Here is a 24,937-nt window from a genome sequence, read left to right on the forward strand (position 1 = left end):
GGCAGTATAGAGGGAGGAAAGGGAAGTAAGAGGTACAAGCAATTAGGTATAAAATACAAGGATATACTGTACAACACAGGGAATAGAGCCAATATTTTATAATAACTTTCAATGGAGTATAGCCTTTAAAAATAATGAATCACTATAGTGTACACCTGTAACTTATAGTGTAGAAAACAACTATACTTCAATAAAAAATTTTTTAAGTAAAACAGGAGTGACTAAAATAGCTGGGAAAGACAAGATCAAAAACCAGTTATGTACTGCTGAAAAACGCATATGGGAGCTCATAAATGGAAATAAGATCTGTTAGGAAAATAATGTCATCTTTGCACACATCCCCTTTGTCACATACCTGGCACCATTGTCACTCCCCATTTAAAGGTAGAAGATACTAAAGTTTCAATGGGCTTGCCTTCCTCAGCTCCTTTACAACTTTGGGAGAAACCCTTATGAGAGAAAAGCCATCCTATTAGGCAGGATAGCCTTATCTAAGAGCCATCCAAAACCACACTTAGGCCACTATTGATAAGTATATACAAAATAGATAAAAAACGAGGACTTACTGTTTAGCACAGGGAACTCTAGTCAATGTTCTGTGGTAACCTAAATGGGAAAGAAATCCAAAAAAAAGGAGATACACGTATAAAAGATTCATTTTGCTGTACATAGGAACTAACACAACATTGTAAAGCAATTACACTTTAGTAAAAAATTAAAAAACTAAACAACATTTATGATGGGTAAGTCTTCTCAGATCTCTTTCAGTTTTTTTCTTAATAAAAGACAGAACCACCTGGAGAAATTCCCTTTCAGCTGAGGTGTGTGTGTACAGAAGTGAGTACAGCTGCTGGGCCGGGGAGGGGCTCAGGACAGAGAGGTCACGCGGGGATGAATAGATCCTGCTCTGTGAACTTTCAGCCACAGGACGCCCCCTACTAGGCTGCAGGACCACCTTCCTAGATCACAAATATTGGGCCTAAAACCTTTGGGGCCAACTCTGAGTGAGTGCAAAGACTGTGAAGTTCTGAATTGTTCACCCACCTGGTCCATAGAGGCGGGGAGTGCAATTGCTGAGAATGTATCCTTTCATCTTCTCATTCTAGGCTGAGGGAGCTAAACTCATGACTGATCAGAGGAACTGCTTAGTCCAAATCAACCCTGAAATCTCTGCTTTTGTCCTTCAGTGCCAAAATATAAGCTCTCCTGGATGTCCACCTTTCTCTATAGAACATCCCCCAATGGTTCCAAGTGATTTTACTGTTAATCCATTTATGGCTTATGGAGATGGTTTCCTCTTGGCTCCCATGGCCATTTTCAAATAAGAGGACCGTCTCTCAAAATGAAACCAAACTTGGCTCCTTGGCAACTCACACCATTGGAGTTATCACACGTGACCTGTCAGGCACTCAGCAAACTCCTCATAGTCTCTCCTCTCATTTACTAAAGATGTTGAAATCTGGTTGATAATCTTTAGCTCCATGCAAAGTTCTGCATCCTGGATGACCTCAAAATCTGTTGGGAAAACTTATTTAATAAATCTATTCCTTAGATCTTTGATCACTTAATCTCCAATGACCATCTTTTCCATTCTTCTCCAGCTACCATCTCCCAAAGTCATGGTATTGGATTGAAGAGGGCAATCAATAGACCCACTCCTCGCTTCTAATTAAGTTCTATACCAACTAAAAGACAGAGGGGAATATGACAGATAGAAATGAATTTATCTTTACTGCAGATAATAAGAGAGATTTTGACTTAGCTATGTGGCCATTGTGGGACCTAGAATAGAAAAGATATACCCATTTGATGCAGACTGCCAAAGAATAGCAAGGAGAGATAAAAAAGCCTTCCTTAGTGATCAGTGCAAAGAAATAGAGGAAAATAGTGGAATGAGAAATACTGGAGATCGCTTCAAGAAAATGAGAGATATCAAGGGAACATTTCATGCAAAGATAGACACAATAAAGGAGAGAAATGGTATGGACCTAACAGAAGCAGAAGATATTAAGAAGAGGTGGCAAGAATACATGAAGAACTGAACAAAAAAGGTCTTCACGACCCAGATAATCACGATGGTGTGATCACTCACTTAGAGGAATGTGAAGTCAAGTGGGCCTTAGGAAGCATCACTATGAACAAAGCTAGTGGAGGTGATGGAATTCCAGTTGAGCTATTTCAAATCCTAAAAGATGATGCTGTGAAAGTGCTGCACTCAATATGCCAGCAAATTTGGAAAAATCAGCAGTGGCCAGAGGACTGGAAAAGGTCAGTTTCCATTCCAATCCCAAAGAAAGGCAATGCCAAAGAATGCTCAAACTACTGCACAATTGCAGTCATCTCACACACTAGCAAAGTAATGCTCAAAATTCTTCAAGCCAGGCTTCAACAGTATGTGAACTGTGAACTTCCAGATGTTCAAGCTGGTTTTAGAAAAGGCAGAGGAACCAGAGACCAAATTGCCAACATCCATTGGATCATCAAAAAAGCAAGAGAGCTCCAGAAAAACATCTATTTCTGCTTTATTGACTACGCCAAAGCCTTTGACTGTGTGGATCACAATAAACTGTGGAAAATTCTGAAAGGGATGGGAATACCAGACCACCTGACCTGCCTCTTGAGAAATCTGTATGCAAGTCAGGAAGCAACAGTTAGAACTGGACATGGAACAACAGACTGCTTCCAAATCGGGAAAGGAGTACATCAAGGCTGTACATTGTCACTCTACTTATTTAACTTATATGCAGAGTACATCATGAGAAACGCTGGGCTGGAGGAAGCACAAGCTGGAATCAAGATTGCCAGGTGAAATATCAATAACCTCAGATATGCAGATGACAGCACCCTTATGGCAGAAAATGAAGAAGAACTAAAGAGCCTCTTGATGAAAGTGAAAAAGTTGGCTTAAAGCTCAACATTCAGAATACTAAGATTATGGCATCTGGTCCCATCACTTCATGGCAAATAGATGGGAAAACAATGGAAACAGTGACAGACTTTATTGTTTGGACTCCAAAATTACTGCAGATGGTGACTGCAGCCATGAAATTAAGACACTTGCTCCTTGGAAGAAAAGTTATGACCAAACTAGACAGCATATTAAAATGCAGAGACATTACTTTGCTGACAAAGGTCCGTCTAGTCAAAGCTATGGTTTTTCCAGTCGTCAGGTATGGATGTGAGAGTCGGACCATAAAGAAAGCTGAGCAGTGAAGAATTGATGCTTTTGAACTGTGGTGTTGGAGAAGACTCTTGAGAGTCCCTTGGACTGCAAGGAGATCCAACCAGTCCACCCTAAAGGAAATCAGTCCTGAATATTCACTGGAAGAACGGATGCTGAAGCTGAAGCTCCAATACATTGGCCAACTGATGGGAAGAACTGACTCATTTGGAAAGACCCTGATGCTGGGAAAGAATGAAGACAGCAGGAGAAGGGGATGATAAGAGGATGAAATGGTTGGATGGCGTCAGCAACTCAATAGACAGAGTTTGAGAAGACTCTGGGAGCTGGTGATGGAGAGGGAAGCCTGGTATGCTCCAGTCCATGGGGTCACAGAGAGTTGGACACGACTGAGTGAGTGAACTGAATTGAACTCAGCTGAGTGGGCACAAGTTCTTAATGAGGAAGTCAGAGAAGCAGATCAGGATGTACACCTACTGAGCAGCAAAGGAGATAGGGAGAAGGAGTTGGGTACTTATGTTTAATTTCTACTTCCCAGCTCCTCCAGAGTTGAAAGAAAGCCCAAGAGAGATCTACTTTATATGAAAGGAAATGACAAATGTGGAGGGTAAGTATCCTTCCCACCTGCAGCTTGCACCACATCATCATCCAAAATTGCTTCATCCCCCAAATCAATAATTTGAACCTCCTACTCCCTATCCAACTACAGTGTACCCTCTTTGGAACTTACAGTGTTATGACGTTCTTGTTCATTTTCCTTCTATTACAATGTAGATTTCTTTCTAAGCTCTTACTAATATTCCCTGCTACCTTGCCCCTCTGTATTTTCTTCATATGTCTAGCAAAAGTTTAACCCTGTAAGATTCTGGGTTGTTTTGCACCTATATTCAAATTGCCAAATCCTCCTGGAGAAAAGCAACACAGAACTTGATATCATTTAAAAATGGCAACTCACTCCAGTATTCTTGCCTGGAAAATTCCATTGTCAGAGGAGCCTGGAGGGTGGCAGTCCATGGGGCTGCAAAGAGTCAGACACAACTGAGCACACATGCCCAAAATACATGGCCATCAGTCTCAAGACTCATATGTCCTCAAGACTGACCGGCAGTACTGACACTTTTCTCAGGTCAAATCATTCCCCTGCTCTCAACATGCCTATTTAACTCACTATTGACCCGGGGACTTCTACAGAAACTAACCCCTATGGCCAGGGATTTTTATTTTGGTCAGCCAAAAACTGTTATTTCATTATCATTTTGCAGCTTATTACATTCAATAGTTACATGCAACACACCCATAAAGTCTTCTCTGGCACTGTGAGTTTCATTTCCATTTTCTGTATCAGAATTAATCACTAAGGTTTTGTGTCTTTTTTTTTTTTTGGTCTAATAGTTACATCATCTGAATCAGAACTATATTCTGAAGAACTATCATCTTCTGAAACACTCGTGTATTTGTCGCTTGGACAATCAGAAAAATATCTGCATAAAATTCACCACGAAATTCTTCACTCAAAATTTCATGAGGCGGCATTTTAAAAAATTTTATGGTAATAAACTTGCATTTATAATACACATAATTTTGGGAAAAAACCTAACGGAGCAAAATGTGAATGATAACGACAATCATAAGTTGTATAATGAATCCTTTGTCAATTTTAAGCTCTGACAGCTTTGCATGGTGATGTTAATGGTATCGCTCTCTAAAAACTTACTAATATGTCTCCAGTCAGTACCATTCAAGTAACATGTCTCCAGACAATAATATGCTTTAAAATCATGCCTCACTCTATACTTTGAAGCCTTTTGGTTTTCAGCAGATGAGACCATTTCCTATGTTACTGAGAACTGTGAACCCAGACAGGTCCTCCTTCAACTTCCTGATATGAAATCTACATAATCTACCCATATCTATACTCATCATCAGAACAGTCCTTCCTCCTGTATAGAGCACACACCTTCTCCTGTGCCTTGGCCCCTATTTGTTCCTGATATCACCATCAGTCCCCAATAGCAAATATTCCTTTTCCCTCTGCATATTCAACCAGTCTTTACAAACTGGACCCTTATCAACACCATTCTGCTGCTGCTGCTGCTGCTGCTAAGTCGCTTCAGTCGTGTCCGACTCTGTGCAACCCCATAGACGGCAGCCCACCAGGCTCCCCCATCCCTTGGATTCTCCAGGCAAGAACACTGGAGTGGGTTGCCATTTCCTTCTCCAAGGCATGAAAGTGAAAAGTGAAAGTGAAGTTGCTCAGTCCTGTCTGACTCCTAGCGACCCCATGGACTGCAGCCTACCAGGTTCCTCCATCCATGGGATTTTCCAGGCAAGAGTATTAGAGTGGGTTGCCATTGCCTTTTCCCAACACCATTCAGATGTGCTTAAGTCTCCTTTCTCTGAAAAATAACTTCCCTTCAGCAGGATGTGACTGGGGGAGAAACACAGGGACTTTTAAAATTCTGATACTATCCTTCACCTGAAGTTAGTTGTGAGTCCATGGCTGTTTATTTTATTCTTTATACATAGGCTCTTTTGTATGTATGAATTTTTCACAATTACAAAAGGAAAAGCAAACCAAACCTTCTCAATATCATTTTTATATCCCATCATCATATTGTTATGCCATAAATTGCTCTTTTCTTTCACAAGCAGACTTCTTGAAAAAGACACCTATGTCTTCTGACTCTGCATTCTTAATTTCCAATCTTTCCTGAACCTATTCCAGGTTGGATGCTTTGTCCCACACTCTTCTTCCCACCCTCTGCCCCAATCACTCCTCAACCAGCTCTGATAAGGTCAACAAGGACTTCCTGTCTTCAAACACTGGACACTGTTTAGACCTTATCTTAAAGCACAATTCAGCAGTCTTCCTAAATGCTACTAACCGCTTCCAATTTCTTGCAGCTCTTCTTCCCCTCGCCTGCATTGCTGCCACGCTCTTGTTTCCCTTTCTGTTCCTTCTCAGCCTCCTTTGTGGACTCATAGTCTACTGATACTCAGCCATTAGATTCAAAGCTTGCCAAGGCCTAGGTGTTTTTTGTTTTTTAATACATGCTATCTTTCTAGGCAACTCTATCCAAGACCATTAGTTTTAACTGTTTTATCTAAGCTATTTATATCTTAGGCTCAGACACTTCCCTGAGGGCCACATGGATATATCCAACAGCTTATTTATACCGTCCTTTGGTTTGTCTCAAAGGCATCTTCCATCCAAGACCAAACCCAGACTCTTCCCGCAGACATCTGTCTCTGCCAGTGAACCCTGTCTCATCGATGCCTCATGCAAATTTTACTGGCCATTTTCCACCATTGGACCTTTGCACATTTCAATCTCGCTGCCTGCCATGCTCTCCCTTTTTCTCTTTCCGTAGGTAATGCCAGATATTCTTTATATGTCAAATATCTCTTCCTCAGAGAACTCGTCCATGTCCCACAAGGGTAGGTCAGCTTTCTAGGTTACATTCCTTTTCCTTGGAGCACTTATATAAATGTAAATGTTTGCATCTATTAACTAGTGTGATTAGTCAATCTCTAGGGCTTCTACTGAACTCTTAACAGCCTCCCCTACGGGACTACCCTTGTTGCTACTCCAGTGTCACTGGTGTCCAGCACAGTGAGTGGACACTCTTATAGCGGGCACTCAATAACATTTGTTTAGACTCACAGATGTAGAGAATAGACTCACGGTTGCCAAGAGGGAGGGATGTTGGGAGGGATGGACTGAGAGTTTGAGATGAGAAGATGCAAACTATTACACAGAAGATGGATAAACAACAAGGTCTTAATGTATAGCACAGGGAACTATATTCAGTATCCTGTGATAAACCATATGGAAAAGAATATGAAAAAAATATGTGTGTGCATATATATATAACTGAATCACTTTGCTGTACATCAGTAATGAACACAACACTGTAAATCAACTATACTTCAATTAAGAATTAACATTTGTTTAAATTATGTGTGTGTAATCATAAGTAAATGAATAATTCGTATGTAGTGTGATATAATTTATTCTAAGTGTTAAGTAATTTAGGTGCTGGTTTTACTTTGCCGTCTGGATTGTTTTATTTTGTGCCTCTTTTATTATGTTGTGTGATCAATATCCAGAGAGTTGTGGATCTCAGTGGCCTGCCGGACACTCTGATACACCTGGAATGTCACAGCGCTGCAGACACTGAAGGATAAGATGCCAGGGGCCCACAGGAAGAATATTAAGAAAGTTGTTCCTGACAATGAACATCAAAAGCCTCCACTGGCTTCCAGTCTTGCTTAAAAGCCTCTCTTGCTAGAAGCTAAAAATTATATTGGCTATGGATTCTTGTGGTAACAAGGAGGCAGGGAGCTATTTGAGAAGACATTACAATGCAGATAGGGGCTTAGTCTATGTAACTTTGGGTTAAAGTCCCTTCCTTTGAGATAGGCTTTAAATGTAATGTCTGCTTTTCTGAATATGGAGGACTTCATAAAGAACACAAGAATATTTGAAGTTTTTTTTTTTTTTTACAAGCAGACTGATCTTTTTTTCTATCCATTCTCAAAGGATCCTAGAAAGAGGCCTCCTGGCAATGGTAACAAAGGGGGATTAAAGTCAAGGTTAGGAGGCTGCCAAAGTAAAGAATTCTATTTTGAGTACAGAGAATAGAGTGTGAAACTCAGTGACAATGCAGATGAGGATAAGAAACATTTTCAAGGCACTGACCATGATCCTGGCACTTTTCCAAGGGTTTACTATATATTATTTTAATCCTCAACATAATTTTATGAAAGCGGTACTATTTTTATCCTAATTTTAGAGATGAGGAAGTGGGAGCATAATGGGCTGAGTAACTTGCCCATGATAATCAATGTCATGCCACGGTTATAAATTTTTTCAACAGAAAATGCATTTAGGCATGATTAAAGAGCATCCTATAGTCCATGCAATAAACAAATGATACTGGGAGGAAACATGCCACTAGATCCAGAATGAGGATTGACTCTTAATGAGATGCTTGTTGACTGGGCCCACAGTTGTTTGTAAATCTCCCTTCTTTAAAGGTTGCTTACTTGTTGGATGAGTATATTCTTCTGTCTATGTCTTAACAATCGACAGATTTTTCTGAACATGTTGAAGACTTAAACCAAATCCTTGCTGGGCTTGATAATGAAACTAATGGACACTTGTGGGAGTGAACATTTTTCATTTCCAAAAATTGGGGTCGAGTGGAATCTGGGAGCATGAAAGATTGTGGTCTTAGGTCCTTGATGCATTTGCATATAGATCCTAACCATGCTGCTTGGATTCAAGGACCAGGTGTGTCATCAACTATGTGTGTCTCAGAAAATATACTACAGAAGGCCATTCTCCTCTTTGTAAAGAAAGAGTATGCAGAGTAAGGATGTTTTTAGTTTAATTGGAGTCACTTAGCAAGTGATGGAGGGATCCAAAATTGAAGCTGCTTAGCAAGAGGCCTAAGTTCTTTGCATTAGTAAAAGCACATATATATTCAGAAAATAATGCATTAGGGTCTGAATAAGTTGGAGGAAAAATGTTCCAGCCCTTGGAATCAGTGAATATAAGGGTCCTACGGTGGCTCAGTAAACAAGATCCCAGAGATCCAGGTAAGAACTTCCCATGAGAACATTAGAAGACAACAGCGGGAATAATGTGCAAGTGAGGAGGTCTCTCTGGAGGTCTGCAAGATTACAGCCATTCGACTCTATAAGTTTCCTGTGAATCTGGGTCAGGGGTCATTGGGAGCGGCTCACTAGGGCGGCTTTAGTCCTAGTGATTCAATCCCTGGGAGTGTTGGATGTCTGACCTCCTGCAGGTGTTCCAACACACACTAGAGGGCGCTGTGGAAGAGTGGAGGGTGGTGACTGACAAGGAGAAATCTGAATGAGGCATAAGGATTAGAACATGCCAGAAAGGGAGACATCCCAAATCTACTAGGATAAAAATGTCCTAGAAGAGGCAAGAGACAGTGGGATGAGATCAGCTAAAGTCACCGTTAGGTACATCATGTGGCAGATGCAAAAATTACATGTATTCCTCCTATTTTAGGGTTAACGGAGGTGAAAGAATTCTCTCAAGTCTTTGCGGCTTCAAATGAGAGCAAAGGTCAGTTCCATATGAAGATGGAAAATAAAACATGAATAAACAGAAAGCTGTACCACATTACTGAGTAAATTTAAAATCATGAATATGTGAATTGTCCTATTAATATAGAAATGAGTGCAATCCAAATTAGAACCCTGGTATGTGGGTTTTTTCTTTGGGATTAAATGAATTTAAAATTCATATGGAAATATAAATATTCAAGAATAGTCAAGAAAATTTTGAAAAGGAACTCTTTATAAGATATTAAATCAGGTGAAACCTCTGTAGAAAAGCAGTATAATGTTAGCATAGGAATAGGCAAAGATATAAGTGGAACTATGAAAAGTGGGATCCCCTAAAATAGATTTTACTGCCTTTAGGAATTTAATATAGGAAAGTATTTTATAATTCATCAGGGAATAGTATTTAATTTAATACATAATACTAGCAAACTTGGTTATGCATTGGGAAAGAACAAATTTGATTCTGTCTCTCACATAAGAATAAATTCCACATAAAATAAAATCTTAAAGGTAAAGAGTAACATGCCGCTGCTGCTGCTGCATCACTTCAGTCATATCCGACTCTGTGTGACCCCATAGACAGCAGCCCACCAGGCTCCCCCATCCCTGGGATTCTCCAGGCAAGAACACTGGAGTGGGTTGCCATTTCCTTCTCCAAGGCATGAAAGTGAAAAGTGAAAGTGAAGTCCCTCTGTCGTGTCCGACTCGTAGCGACCCCATGGACTGCAGCCTACCAGGCTCCTCCATCCATGGGATTTTCCAGGTAAGAGTACTGGAGTGGGGTGCCATTGCCTTCTCTGAAAGAACAACATAATACATTTTAAAAGAAAGTGTAGGAGACCATATATGCAAACTAGTGATTGGGGAGGCAGGAAAATAAGCTATTAAAAATTAGTCATATTTGATTGGGCATAGAAGGAATTCTACCTCATAAAGGTTATACATGACAAACCCACAGCAAATATCATTCAAAACATCATTCTTGATGGTAAAAAACTCAAAGCCTTTCCTCTAAGATCAGGAACAAGAAAAGGATAAGCACTCTCACCACTTTTATTCAACATAATTTTGGAAGTCTTAGCCACTGTAACCTGAGGGGAAAAAAAGAAATACAAAGAATTCAAATTGGAAAAGAAGTAAAACAGGTCACTGTTTGCAGATGACATGATACTATACATTGAAAATCCTAAAGATGCTATGTGAAAACCACTAGAGCTAATCAATGAATTTGGTAAAGCTGCAGAATACAAAATTAATGCAGAAAAATCTCTGGCATTCCTGTGCACTAGCAAAGAAAGATCAGAAAGTGAAATTGAGGAAACAATTCCACTTATCATTGCAACAAGAAGAATAAAATACCTAGGAATAAGCCTATGTAAGGAGGCAAAAGATCTATTCGGAAAACCGTAAGATACTGATGAAAGAAATCAACAATGATACAAACAGATGGAGAGATATACAATGTTCTTGGATTAGAAGAATCAATATTTTCAAAATGACTATATTACCCAAAGCAATCTCTAGATTCAATGCAATCCTTATCAAATTATCAATGGCATTTTTCACAGAATTACAACAAAATAAAATTTTAATTTGTATGGAAACACAAAAGACCCTAAATAGCCAAAGCAATCTTGAGAAAGAAAAATAGAGCTGGGAGGAATCAGGCTTCCTGACTTCAGACTATACTACAAAGTACTGGTCATTAAAATAGTATGATACTGGCACAAGAAAAGAAACATAAAGTGGAACAGGAGAGAAAACCCAAAGATAAACCCACACACCTAAGTCACCTAAACTATAACAAAGGAGGCAAGGATATACAATGGAGAAATAAAGAGTCTCTTCAATAAGTGGTGCTGGGAAAACTGGACAGTTACATGTAAAAGAATGAAATTAGAACACTCCCTAACCCTATGCACAAAAAAATAAACTCAAGATGGATCAAAGACCTAAATGTAAGGTTGGACACCATAAAATTCTTAGAGGAAAACAGGCAGAAAATCTTTAATGTAAATCACAGCAAAATTTTTTATTTTTCTTACCTCCTAGAGTAGTGAAAATAAAAATAAAGAAATGGGACCTAAACTTAAATGCTTTTGCCCAGCACAGCAAAAGAAACCATAAACAGGACGAAAAGACAACCTTCAGACTGGGAGAAAATATTTGCAAATGAAGCAACTGATAAAGGATTAATCTCCAAAATATAGAAACAGCTCATGCACCTCAATACCAAAAAACCAAACAACTCAATCAAAAAATAGGCAGAGGACCTAAGTAGACATTTCTCCAAATACAGATGGCCGAGAAGTACATGAAAAGATGCTCACATCACTCATTAGAGAAATGCAAATCAAAACTACAATGAGGTATCGCACCGGTCAAAATGGCCATCATCAAAAAATCTACAAACAATAAATGCTGAAAAGGCTGTGGAGAAAAGGGGACCTTCTTACACTGTTGGTGAGAATGTTAATTGATACACCCACTATGGAAGACAGTAAGGAGGTTCCTCAAAAAACTAAAAATGGAACTACAATATGACCAACAATCCCACTTCTGGGCATATACCCAGTTCAGTTGATCAGTCATGCCCAACTCTTTGCAACCCCATAGACTGCAGCACGCCAGGCCTCCCTGTCTATCACCAACTCCCGGAGTTCACCCAAACTCATGTCCATTGAGTCAATGATGCCATCCAACCATCTCATCCTCTGTCATCCCCTTCTCCTCCTGCCCTCAATCTTTCCCAGCATCAGGGATCTTTTCAAATAAGTCAGCTCTTCACATCAGGTGGCCAAAGTACTGGAGTTGCAGCTTCAACATCAGTCCTTCCAATGAATATTCAGGACTGATCTCCTTTAGCATGGACTGGTTGGATTCCTTGCAGTCCAAGGGACTGTCAAGAGTCTTCTCCAACACCACAGTTCAAAAGCATCAATTCTTCAGTGCTTAGCTTTCTTTACCCAGAGAAAGCCATAATTCCAACAGACACATGCACCCTAATGTTCACTGCAGCACTATTTACAATATCCAGGACATGAAAGCAATCTAACTGTCCATCAACAGTGGAATGGATACATATACATATATACAATGGAATATTACTCAGCGATAAAAAGGAATAAAATTGTGTTATCTGAAGAGATGTGGACCTAGAGACTGTCATACAGAATGAAGTAAGTCAGAAAGAGAAAAACAAATATTGTCTATTAAGGCATATATGTGTAACACAGAAAAACAGTACAGATGAACCTATTTGCAAAGCAGCAATAGAGACACAGACATAAAGAACCAAAGTATGGACACTAAGGGGGAAAAGGTGGGGGTGGGATAAACTGAGGGGTTGAGATTAACATATATACATTACCACATATAAAAGAGATAACTAGTGAGAACCTACTGTATAGCATAGGGGGAAAAAAGAAGGTAAAATATGTTTGTAGGACATATATTAAGTTAATCTTAAAAATGCATTCCAGGGGCTTCCCTAGTGGTCCGGTAGTTAAGAATCCGCCTGCCAATGCAGGAGACACAGGTTCAATCCCTGGTCTTGGAAAATTCCATGTGCCATGAGGCAACTAAACCTGAATGCTATAACTACTGAGCCGCACAACCTAGAGCCTGTGCTCCCCAACAAAAGAAGCCACTGCAATGAGAAACTCACTCAAGCCATAGCACAGTAATGAAGACCCAAAGCAGCCAAAAAAAAAAAAAAAAAAATTTAAATGCATTCCAAAATACATTAGGTGCAGACAAGTTCTGTTTGAATTCCATTTATGCAAGATATCTAGAACATTCAAATTCATAGAGTCAGAAAGTACGTTGATAGATGCCAGGGGCCAGGAGGGTGGGGGCTTGGGGAAGGGGAATGGGACTTAGTGTTTAATGGAGACAGTTTCAGTTTAGGATGGTAAAAATCCAGGAGATGGATGATGTTGAGAGTTGTACAACAGTGTGAATGTACTTATGCTACTATGTTTATATTATGTGACTTTTACCACAATAAAAAAATACATCAAAAAAGGAAAACCCTTATTGCAAAAATAAGTAAGTAAAAATTCATCTTGACTATCTAGTCCTCTAAAAAAATTAGTTCTATTTGATTTTACAAATGTTAAGATTTTAAAAAGTGAAATATAACAAATATTGTATAAAATGTTTATATTGTTTGTAGCAGAAAAAGCATCTGCAATGTAACAGCTAAAGAGTCAGTAACATACAAACAAGTATAACAAATTATAACCACACCAAAAAAGACAATGCAATAGAAAAAGGGACATAGGTTAGAAACAGGCAGATCACAGAACAACTCCAAATGGGTTGCTATCAGCAACAAAAGGCCTTTAAGCTTGTTAGTATCCAGAGGAAAACCAATAAAGGTAACTATGAAGTATTAGTGTACATCAGCGATATTGGCAAAAATTAAAAGAAAATTTCACCTACCTTATGTTGGCACTTAATCATCAGGAAAACAGGGTGCTCATGTGCTGCTGATCCATGCATGAACTGTTCAGAGTTCTCTGAAAACAATCTCACAAAGTCTGTCAAAAACAACAACAACAACAACAACAATCTGTGAAACATCTGGAAATCTAATCTTTAAGTATAAAAACAAACATGTACTCAGATGTTTGTTGCAGCAGTCTTTGTGTACTAAAGCTCCTGGAAACAAGTAAATACTTATCAAGAAGGGAATGGTTATATAGATGGAGGCGTAGCTGACTAAGGCATATCTTGCAGTTATAAAAGAATCACCTAGAGCTACACAAGCTGACTTGGAGGAATTCCTGAAGCTGTTAAACTAGGCGTGCAAGATGCAGACAGACAGAGAGAGGGGGAGGGATGGAGAGACAGAGGGAGGAAGAGAGGGATATATAAAATACAGTCCTAGTTTTATGAAAGCTAATAACAAAAAAGCCACTTGTTTTTATACATGAGTATATTGTATATTTGTGAGGTTTACTTATATAGAAATATGTATATGTTCGTAACTATATGCACAGAAATATCATGAAAGAATGGTCACTGAAAGTCACTGTAGACACTGCATGATATGAGGTTTCTAAGAGACCCTGAGACAGGCTGGGATCTGGGATTCTTAACTGTAGTCCTTATATCTGGGCAAATGTCTCTCCTTAACCAAAAGAATGGATGCTTTTCAACTGTGGTGTTGAAGACAACTCTTGAGAGTTCCTTGGGCTGCAAGGAGATCAAACCAGTCAATCCTAAAAGAAATCAGTCCTGAATATTCATTGGAAGGACTGATGCTGAAGCTCCAATACTTTGGCCACCTGATGCGAAGGACTGACTTATTTGAAAAGACCCTGATGCTGGGAAAGACTGAAGGTGTGAGGAGAAGGGGACAACAGAAGATGAGATGGCTGGATGGCATCACTGACTCGATGGACATGAGTTTGAGCACGCTCTGGGAGTTGGTGGTGGATAGGGAAGCTGGACGTGCTGCAGTCCATGGGGTCGCTCAGTCGGACACGACTAAGTGACTGAACTGAGGAGCAAAAGCAGAGTACTGTGCATGGTCCCTACACGCCACACCACCAAAGGGGTGGGCAGACAAGCTAAGCCACTCTCCAGGTCCAACCCACCTATTCACCCCTACTTTCACCACAAGTAAGGAAACAGTTCACTGCCCCTGCCTCAGGGCAAAAGCAAGGGCACCTGTAATTTGTTCTCACTCCCTCATGCTACAGCTGCTGCTGCTGCTGCTAAGTCGCCCGACTCTGTGCGACCCCACAGACGGCAGCCCACCAGGCTCCGCCGTCCCTGGGATTCTCCAGGCAAGAACACTGGAGTGGGTTGCCATTTCCTTCCCCACATGCTACAGCTACAGCATGAGTCCCAATAAAGCCTTGCTTGAATTCATCCGGCCTCTTCTCAGTTTCTATTGATTAAAAGAGTCCAAAGACCCTAGTCAGTAACAACTGCAGTGTCTTTTGACTCTGAGGATGGACCTCAGAACACGGCAGCTAAGAAGACAGACTTCAGGGCTAGATGGACTGGATCAGAAGTCCACCTCCACTGCCTTTTAACTATGATATTTATGGAATTTCCTGTGCCTCAGTTTCCCTTATTGATAAAACAGGTTTATAATACCTAACTCACAGACTGTTCAGAGAATTTAATAAGAAATTAAAATACTTAAAGTACCTAGAACAGAGTTTGGCACACGGTAATCTGTATAAGTCCTTGCTAATGAAACATTCCCACATTGCTTTATATTGTGGCAATTAAAAGGTATTATTTCAGAAATAATATTAAATGACATTAATGGAACAAACCCAGGTATAGTGGAATTTTCTGATTTAAAAAAAAAAGTGTATGGTTTTCTAATTTCTTCCCTTCAGTTTCTATAAAAGTAGGAGCAAAAAAAAAAAAAAAAAAAACCCAGAACCTCTCTTTCTGAGTGGGAAGAAAGAAAGAAGAGGAAAGTGTGGTAGAAAGTCAAGAAGCAAAGGAGGAAAGAATGAAGAAAGATGTATACATGCCTGTATGGAAGGGTCTCTGCAGCATGGTGGAGAGTGCCTGGTGCAGTGTATACAGCGGTGATAACTGTCAGTCAAAATTAAGATATGCAGGGACTGATGCAGAGACAGGCTGGGACCTAGGACCCTTGCACATGGACAAACATCTCCTCAAGCAAAAGAATACAAAGAAACTATAAGGGACTAGAATAACTGCACATATGTGTATGTGTGTGCTAAGCTGCTTCAGTCATGTCCAACTCTTTGCGACCTATGGATTGTATGTAGCCCCGCCAGGCTCCTCTGTCCATAGGATTCTCCAATCAACAATACTGGAGTGGGTTACCATGCCCTTCTCCAGGGGAATCTTCCCAACCCAGGATTCAAACCCTTGTCTCTTATGTCTCCTGCATTGGCAGGCAGGTTCTTTACTACTAGTGCCACCTGGGAAGCCCTGTAGGTGGGGTCAATTATGAACAATAAGATACAAAAAGGCCACAAACCAACTGCCATCTCTAGGGTGCCAGGAGCAAAATTAGGATACTTAGCATGATGCCTGCACACAGCACCATCAAGGCAGACCACCTAAACCACCCTTCTGGCCTGACCCACCCCCTCCCTCACCCACCCCACGTGCAGGGAGCAAGCAAGAGCACCTGTTACTTATTTTCACTCCCTCCTGCTGCAGTTTGAGTCCCATTAAAGCCTTGCCTGAATTTCTCACCCAGCCTCTTATCAATTTCTATTGGTTAAAGAGTCCAAGGGCCCAGGTTAGAAACAATGACTGCAAGGTAGGGAAGACAGAAAGTCCCAGAATGTGTCTTTCTATAATAGGGAAGAAGTAGTCTGTCTCCATATTAGATCTGCTTGTTTTGTTTTAATCCCATGGATGGAGAAGCCTGGTAGGCTGCAGTCCATGGGGTCGCACAGAGTCGGACACGACTGAAGCGACTTAGCAGTAGCAGCATTCTATTACTTTTGCTTCGAGTTAAGAAAGTTGCCTGTAGCCTGAAAATATACAGGATGGCCCATTCTCAAGGCTCTGACATTTAAGGGTATAACACGTTTCCACTCATATGGAGGCAAAAAGTTGTAGAAAAGAGAAAATCATTTGTTTTGTTGGAGGTTTACAGGAACATTGAGACCTGACTTCTGTGGACAAAGGATTGTTGCATTAAGAAGTTTGCAAAAACCAGCCTGGCCCCTCCCTCAACTAGCCTTTAAAAACACTTTGGTGAAACCCTTGAGGGAGTTTGGTTTTGGGGGCTACAAATCACTTGTCTTCTTGCTTGGCCCTGCAATAAACCTTTCTCTGCTCCCAAATCCCAGGTTTTGGTATTGTTTGGTCTCACTTTGTGTTGGGCATATGAACTTCCATCCTCTAACATTCTCATATAAACAATGATTTAACAATTATCCACAGACTAAAATAGCTCTGGGAAAGCTCTGAGATACAATTAAGAAGCTGCAACAACCTAGAGGAACCGCAAAACAAAGAATGGCCACATAAGAAAAGGAAGGAAGAATTTTACCTGAGTCACTCCATCCCTCAGCTCAGCAACTCCTCTTCGACCTGACCTCACTCTGTGGAAGAAAAGAGGAGCAAGAGAACCCTAGCAGCTTTCACCATGAGGACCCCACAAAGGCCTCACTGCTCCTGTGGACTCCTACAGCCTCTGCCACTGAGAATCTCCCAAGCCTTCACCAATGTGGACCACAGCTATGGAGCTTCTGAGAGCCCACACCAATATTATCATGAAATAACCTCTCCCCTCCAGTCCCTGTAGGAGTGCTACTGCAGATGCGCACCCTATATTTGGTGCATCTGAAGCCCGTATCCCCACATGACCTTGGATCCAGAACCAAACTTGCCACAACAGTGCTTCCCATTGAACCAGTGAAACCATCACTAGAAGCTGATGACTAGTAGAAACACTTGAACTTGTCTTATAAAACAACAGATAAAGGAACAACATGTTAAAACTCCTTTTGCTTGTAGATTGCCTTCACTGATTAAGTTCGCTTTTTAAATTTTTTTTTTTTCTTTTTAGGCTGTGCTGGGTCTCAGTTGCCACAAGCAGGATCTTTAGTTGAGACATGAGGGATCTAGTTCCCTGACCACGGATCAAACCTGCGTGTTCTGCACTGGGAGCATAGTCTTAACCACTGGACCACCAGGGAAGTCTTTTTCCTTAGAGGTAGGAAAAAAATATCTTTAATTACATACCTGTTCAGTTTCACACAGTCCAGCTGGTTTATAGGAATGTGGAGTCAGCTCCTACCTAGTGTGAACTGGCTGGAGCTGGTTAGGGCCACTGACCTTAAAACCGGGTTTGTGTATGTTCAGTGGATGACTTTTGACGTCAGAGAGCCAGAAAACTCTGCTCTCAGATCAGACTAAGTGCCTCCGTTTTGAATATTCAGATAAATGAATGTAACCTGGATGCACTTGTGCAGAGCACCAATTGCCTCCCTTTTCCCCTACCACCAATCACCTTTCCCCCAGCCTAAAACCATTCTACTGGCTCCAACCCCCTTGCCTTCGGGGGATGAATCTGAGACTTGTTCTCTTGTCTCTTTATTTTGTTGCTTTGTGAATAAATGTTTTCTTGGCTGTAAACCTCAGCATATCAGCATTTGGCTTGCTGTGTGCTGCGTAAACGGACTGGGTTTGGTAACATTAATGCTGTGACATCTACTCACAAGTGAAGATCTTTCCCTGCAGAAGCCAGTCAATAAAGTTTGGAAGAAGTGACTGTTAATAATACTTCCAATGTGAGGATACCAGTGCAAGACTGCAGGGAAAACATAAAATCAGGTAAACATGACACCATGAAAGGAAGACTATACATTTCCAGCAACTGACACAAAACAAATGGAAATCCATAAGATCTTTGATAAAAAATTAAAGGAAATTGTTTTAAAGAAGTTCAGAGAGCTACAAGAGAACACAGATAATAATTCAATGAAATCAGAAACAAATTCATGAACAGAAAACAAATAACCTAAATAAAAATGGACTAGGGACCTAAATAAACTTTTGCCCAAAGAAGACATACAAATGATGAACAGGAATACAAAAAGGTACTCGACATCACTAATCATCAGGGAAATGCAAATCAAAACCACAAAGAGATATTATTTCATATCTATTAGGGATATTATTAAGAAAATCAAGAGATAGCAAGTGTTGGCAAAAATGTGAAGAAAAGGGAACCTTTGTGTACTGTTGGTGGCAAATTGGTACAGCCACAATGGAAAGCGATACAAGATTCCTCAAAAAAGTTTAAAATAGAACAATCAGACTATAAAAGCAATCCCACTTTGGGATTATAATCCAAAGGAAACAAAATCAGGATCTTAAAGTATTATCTCCACTCCCATGTTTATTACAGCATCATTCACAATAACTAAGGTAGGGAAATAACCTAAATGTTCATTGATGAATAAATAGATAAAGTAAACGTGACACACACATGCACTGAAACATTATTTGGCCAGAAAACAGAAGGAAATTCTGCCATTTGTGACAATATGGATGAACTCTAAGGATATTATGCCGAGTGAAATTAACTATACACATAAAGACAAATACTACCTGCTGCTTTTTTTTTTTTTTTCTTCTGGTCAGGCCACATGGCTTGCAGGATCTTAGTTCCCTGATCAAGGATGAAACCCCGGCCTATTGCAGTGAAAGTACAAAGTCCTAACCACTGGACCACATGTGTTTTTTTTTATTGCAAAACAAGTTACTAAAAATATAAACTCAATAAAACCAGAGGTTGGAGTTGTGTTGTTGACAATGATGAACTGTTTTGTAGTACACCAACCTGCTGGGAATGCATAGAAAAGCTGAATAGAATTACACATGTATACTCACACAAACTATTTGAAGGCATCGGAGAACTACCCAGCCAGTGAGGACTCAAGGAAGGTAAGAGTACATTAATTAGGGAAGCGAGGTAGTTGGAACACTTGGCACTGTTTTTCATTCCCAGCTGTCAGCTGGGAGCTTTTGCTGGTTAAGAAGCAGTCTCAAGGCCAAGAGGTTGAGGAGAAAACCAAGGCTTACAGAGAGAGAGGATGAGTAGACTTTCTGGAAGTCTCTGGGGAGTTAGATATTAAAAATTGGAATACAAGCCCACAAAGGAAGAAGAGATGTGGTAAACACCCTAAGCAATCAGTTGGGATCACAAAAGGATAGATACTCAAAATTAAATGAATCATAAATTGCCCAACCTTCACACACAAAAATTGGTTTGAATGAATTTAATCTCTATTGGGGTCAAGATGATCTTCATTCCTCTAACTGCTCATCAAAAGCAAAAATATATTTCACTTGGGGGAAGATATCACTAAGAGCCTCAATTTATTTTGATAATATATAACATAAATGTCTTATATTCAATCAAAAATGACTTGGTATGCAAAATGGAAGGAAAGAAAGAGAGGGAGAAGAAAATTATTTGACTGAAAAGAAAAAGGCAAAAAACATGTAGATGAAAAATTCAAATATTAGAGTTATCAGATAAGAACATAGTTGTGACTCAGAAGCTCAAGGAATTTAATGACAAGATGGTGAATTTCACCATATACCAGATGTTATAGAGAAGAATCAAATATGAATTCTAGAATTGAAATAAAACTGAAATTAAGAATTCAACGTTGGAGAAGTTTGACTACTGATCAGGCTGTTGACATTATAAAACATCATTGTTCCTGCCCAAACAATAATGTATCAGTTAAACTAAAAAAAAAATCTTATTTTTAAAATGATATTAAAATTACATTGAAGACCTGTTGAAACCATAAAGTCTAAATGACCTGTATTACAGAACAAGGCAAGCCCTTTCCAATGGCAGTCTGTTTTACATGTAGGCATAATTATCCTCTCTGGTAGCATGAATGTGCCACTCAAAAAATGTCAAGAAAAAACTTGTTGGCTCAGGTGTTGGGAATATGTCAGAAGACAACCTTTCCTTAAACTCTTCAAAGATTGCCTCAACTACAGAAAGCCAACCCATCCCAAGTCACGCCCTTTTGGGCGTGGCCTATACCTAAGGACTGATTGAAGCATTTTGCCTTAATACAGAAAAGCTGTGACTGGTCATATTCTCCCAGGACTCTTTGGAGTTTGCCTGAGACTACTGTGTTTGTATTACAGCTTGACTTACCTATTTGCTTCTTTCCTTTCTCTCCTATAGATATTGATTCCTAAAAAACATACTGTGCTTCAGACTTTGTCTCAGAAACTACTGACTAGAGAACCCCATCTGCAGACAGTTACTGCCAGGAATGGCCCAAAACATGAACATTAAAGTGGGAATTTTGGAGCTATATTACTCTCTAACCAGCTGCCACTGAAGACCTTATCACTGGTGATAAGTGGAGCACAGACGTTGTTAAAAATTTCAGCAGTGATGAATGCACGTGCATGTAAAGAGAATGTACTAGCTGGTGAAATGTATCAGCCAATATTTTAAAAGTATGGGGGAGGAGAGACTTCCCTGGCAGTCCAGTGGCTAAGACTTCACCTTCCAGTGCAGGGGGTGTAGGTTCAATCCCTGGTTGACCTAAGGTCCCACACGCCTCATCACCCAAAAATCAAAACATAAAATAAAGCAAACCCCCAAAACTAGAAGCAATATTGTTACAAATTCAATAAAGACTTTAAAAATGGTCCACATTAAAAAATTTTAAAAAGAAAGTATGAGGGAGGAAAGTACTTCAACATATTAAGGACCAAATCTGAAGATCCTATAGCCGGTATCATTCTCAATGGTGAAAAACAAAGCTTTTCCTCTAAAATCAGGAGCAAGTCAAAAATGTCGACTTTTACCACTTCTATACAACATAGTACTGGAAATCCTAGGCAAAATAATTAGACAAGAAACAGAAATAAAAGACATCAAAATCTAAAAGGAAGTAAAATTGTCTCTGTTTGCAAATATGATCTTATGTATAGAAAATCCAAAATAAATACTCCGTGAAAAATAGTATGATACTGGCAAAATACTGTTAGCACTGATAAATGAATCCAGTAAAATTGTATGACATAAGCTCAACATATAAAAATCAATTGCATTTCTATGTACTAACAATGAACTATCTGAAAAGGAAATAAGCGTAATAATCCCATTAATAATAGCACTGAAATGAATAAAACACTTAGAAGTAAACTTAACCAAGGAAGAAAGACTTGGGCACTAAAAACTATGACATTGATTAACTTATTAAAGAAATCACAAATGAAAAGACAGCCTATGTTCATGGATTAAAAGGCATAATGTTATTAAAATGTCCATGCTGCTACTGCTGCTAAATCGCTTCAGTCGTGTCCGACTCTGCGTGACCCCATAGATGGCAGCCCGCCAGGCTCCCCCGTCCCTGGGATTCTCCAGACAAGAACACTGGAGTGGGTTGCCATTTCCTTCTCCAATGCATGAAAGTGAAAAGTGAAAGTGAAGTCGCTCAGTTGTGTCCGACTCCTAGCGACCCCATGAACTGCAGCCCACCAGGCCCCTCTGTCCATCGGATTTTCCAGGCAAGAATACTGGAGTGGATTGCCATTGCCTTCTCTGCTAAAATGTTCATACCACCCCTAAATGATCTATAGTTTCAGTAATCCCTATCAAAATCCCAAAGGCATTTTTAACAGAAAGAGAAAGATTTATTCTATACCTTCTATGCCTTGAAAAATCAGAGGCATCATACATCCTGATTTTGAAACATTTTACAAAGCTACAGTAATCAAAACAGTATAGACCAAGGAATCTATGGAATAGAACAGACAGACCAGAAATAAATCCATGCATATACACTCAACTGATCTTAGGGTGCCAAAGAGTACACAGTATGGAAATAATATTTCTTTCAACAAATGATATTAAGAAAATTGCCTTATGATCCAGCAATCCCACTGCTGGGCATACACACTGAGGAAACCAAAAGGGAAAGAGACACGTGTACCCCAATGTTCATTGCAGCACTGTTTATAATAGCCAGGACATGGAAGCAACCTAGATGTCCATCAGCAGATGAATGGATAAGAAAGCTGTGGTACATATACACAATGGAGTATTATTCAGCCATTAAAAAGAATACATTTGAATCAGTTCTAATGAGGTGGATGAAACTGGAGCCTATTATATAGAGTGAAGTAAGCCAGGAAGAAAAACACCAATACAGTATACTAACGCATATATATGGAATTTAGAAAGATGATAACAATAACCCTGTGTACGAGACAGCAAAAGAGACACTGATGTATAGAACAGTCTTATGGACTCTGTGATAGAGGGAGAGGGTGGGAAGATTTGGGAGAATGGCATTGAAACATGTAAAATATCATGTATGAAATGAGTTGCCAGTCCAGGTTCGATGCACGATACTGGATGCTTGGGGCTGGTGCACTGGGACGACCCAGAGGGATGGAATGGGGAGGGAGGAGGGAGGAGGGTTCAGGATGGGGAACACATGTATACCTGTGGCGGATTCATTTTGATATTTGGCAAAACTAATACAGTTATGTAAACTTTAAAAATAAAATAAAATTTAAAAAAAAAACCTGAAAAAAAAAACAAACAAACAAACAAAAAAAAAGAAAATTGGATAGCCATATGCAAAAGAAAAAAACTGGGCTCTTATATCTTACACAAAAATCAACTCAAATGGATTAATGAGCTGATTTCAATTTCAGTTAAAGACTTGAAATTGTAAAAACCCTAGCAGAAAAATATAGAGAAAATTTCTTGATATTGATCTTAACAATGATTTCAAAGATACAACAACAAAAGCACAGACAACAAAAATAAATAAGTAGGACACATTAAACTAAAAAATTCTGTGCATAAAATAAAACCATCAGCAGAGTCAAAAGGCAACTTAGGAAATGGGAGAAAATATTTGCAAACCATACATTTGATAAGGGATAAATCTCCAAAATCTGTAATGAACCCCTATAATTCAACAGCCAAAAAACTAATAAACTGATTTTTAAATTAACTAAAGACTTGAATGGGCATTTCCCCAAAGAATACATACAAATGGTCAATACACATATTAAAAAAATGTTTAACATCATTAATCACTGGGAAATGCAAACCAAAATCATAACATCACTTCACACATCAAGACAGTTATCATGGGAAAAAAAATAAACAACTATACACTGTTGGTGGAGATACAAAATGGTAGAGCCATTCTGGAAGGTGGTATGGCGGTTACTTAGAAAATTAAAAATAGAACTACCATATGATCCAGGAATCTCACTCCTGGGTACTTATCCAAAATAATTGAAATCAGGATCTCAAATACATATAAGCACTCCTATGTTCCCTGCAGCACTATTCACAACAGCCAAGATGTGGGAACACCCTAAATGTCCATTAACATAGAAATCAATAAATTAAATGTGGTACATACATACAATGAAATACCAGGCAGATTTTTTTTAAAAAATAAGGAAATCTGGCAATATGCATGACATAGTGAAATCTTGAGAATATTATGCTAAGGGAAACAAGTAAGACACAGAAAGACAAATCTGCTGTTTCTGCTTATACCAAGTATTTAAAATAGTCAAAGTCATAGAATCAAGGAGTGAAATGGTGGTTACCAGGAGCCAGTGGGAAGGGGAAATAAGACATTACTAATCAGTGGGTGAAAAGTTTCAGTTAATCGAGATGAGTAAGTGCTAGAGATCTGCTGTAAGATGTGATTCAGTCCATAATAGTGTATTGTACACTGAAAAATTTGTTCAACAGGTAGATCTCATATGAAGTATTCTTATTACAATAAACTGAAATAAAAAAAATCAAATTTCATTGATGTATAGATGCTTTACAATGCTGTGTGTTTCTACTGTACAGCAGAATGAATCAGCCATAAATATACATATATCTGAAACTTTAAAAAAGAAAAATATGCAGGAATCAGTAACCAAAAATATTATGGAGTTAGATGCTTAGTGCAAAAGTCATTGACAATCTAGAAAAAGATAACAAAAGATTAAAAGCAGCTAACTGGCAGTTGAAAGGCCAACATGAGTACCTTGATGGAGACTGCTTCCCTGGTGCTGTGCTGTGCTTAGTAGCTCAGCTGTGTCTGACTCTGTGACCCCATGGACTGTAGCCTACCAGGTTCCACTGTCTATAATGGAGTGGGTTGC

General features: G+C 39.4%; 2 long non-coding RNA genes across 5 annotated transcripts; one reads left to right on the forward strand and one right to left on the reverse strand.

Moving 5' to 3' along the window:
* Positions 1 to 9,499: 9,499 nt before the first annotated feature.
* Positions 9,500 to 18,378, reverse strand: LOC129659429 (uncharacterized). 4 transcript variants are annotated; one of them, XR_008718070.1, is made up of 5 exons: positions 17,996 to 18,378; positions 17,301 to 17,352; positions 13,733 to 13,830; positions 10,335 to 10,377; positions 9,500 to 10,083 (listed from the first exon to the last, which is right to left on the reverse strand). It is a non-coding gene; the product is annotated as an uncharacterized LOC129659429 (long non-coding RNA). The 4 variants fall into 4 exon arrangements; XR_008718071.1 differs by lacking the exon at positions 17,301 to 17,352 and having other exon boundaries at positions 9,664 to 10,083; positions 17,996 to 18,280; XR_008718068.1 differs by lacking the exon at positions 10,335 to 10,377 and having other exon boundaries at positions 9,664 to 10,083; positions 17,996 to 18,271.
* LOC129659430 (uncharacterized) lies at positions 16,566 to 21,689 on the forward strand. Its single transcript, XR_008718072.1, has 2 exons — positions 16,566 to 17,966; positions 20,973 to 21,689. It is a non-coding gene; the product is annotated as an uncharacterized LOC129659430 (long non-coding RNA).
* The last annotated feature ends 3,248 nt before the right edge of the window (positions 21,690 to 24,937 follow it).

This window comes from Bubalus kerabau, chromosome 8 (assembly GCF_029407905.1).
Source record: "Bubalus kerabau isolate K-KA32 ecotype Philippines breed swamp buffalo chromosome 8, PCC_UOA_SB_1v2, whole genome shotgun sequence".
NCBI classification, from domain to species: Eukaryota; Metazoa; Chordata; class Mammalia; order Artiodactyla; family Bovidae; genus Bubalus; species Bubalus kerabau.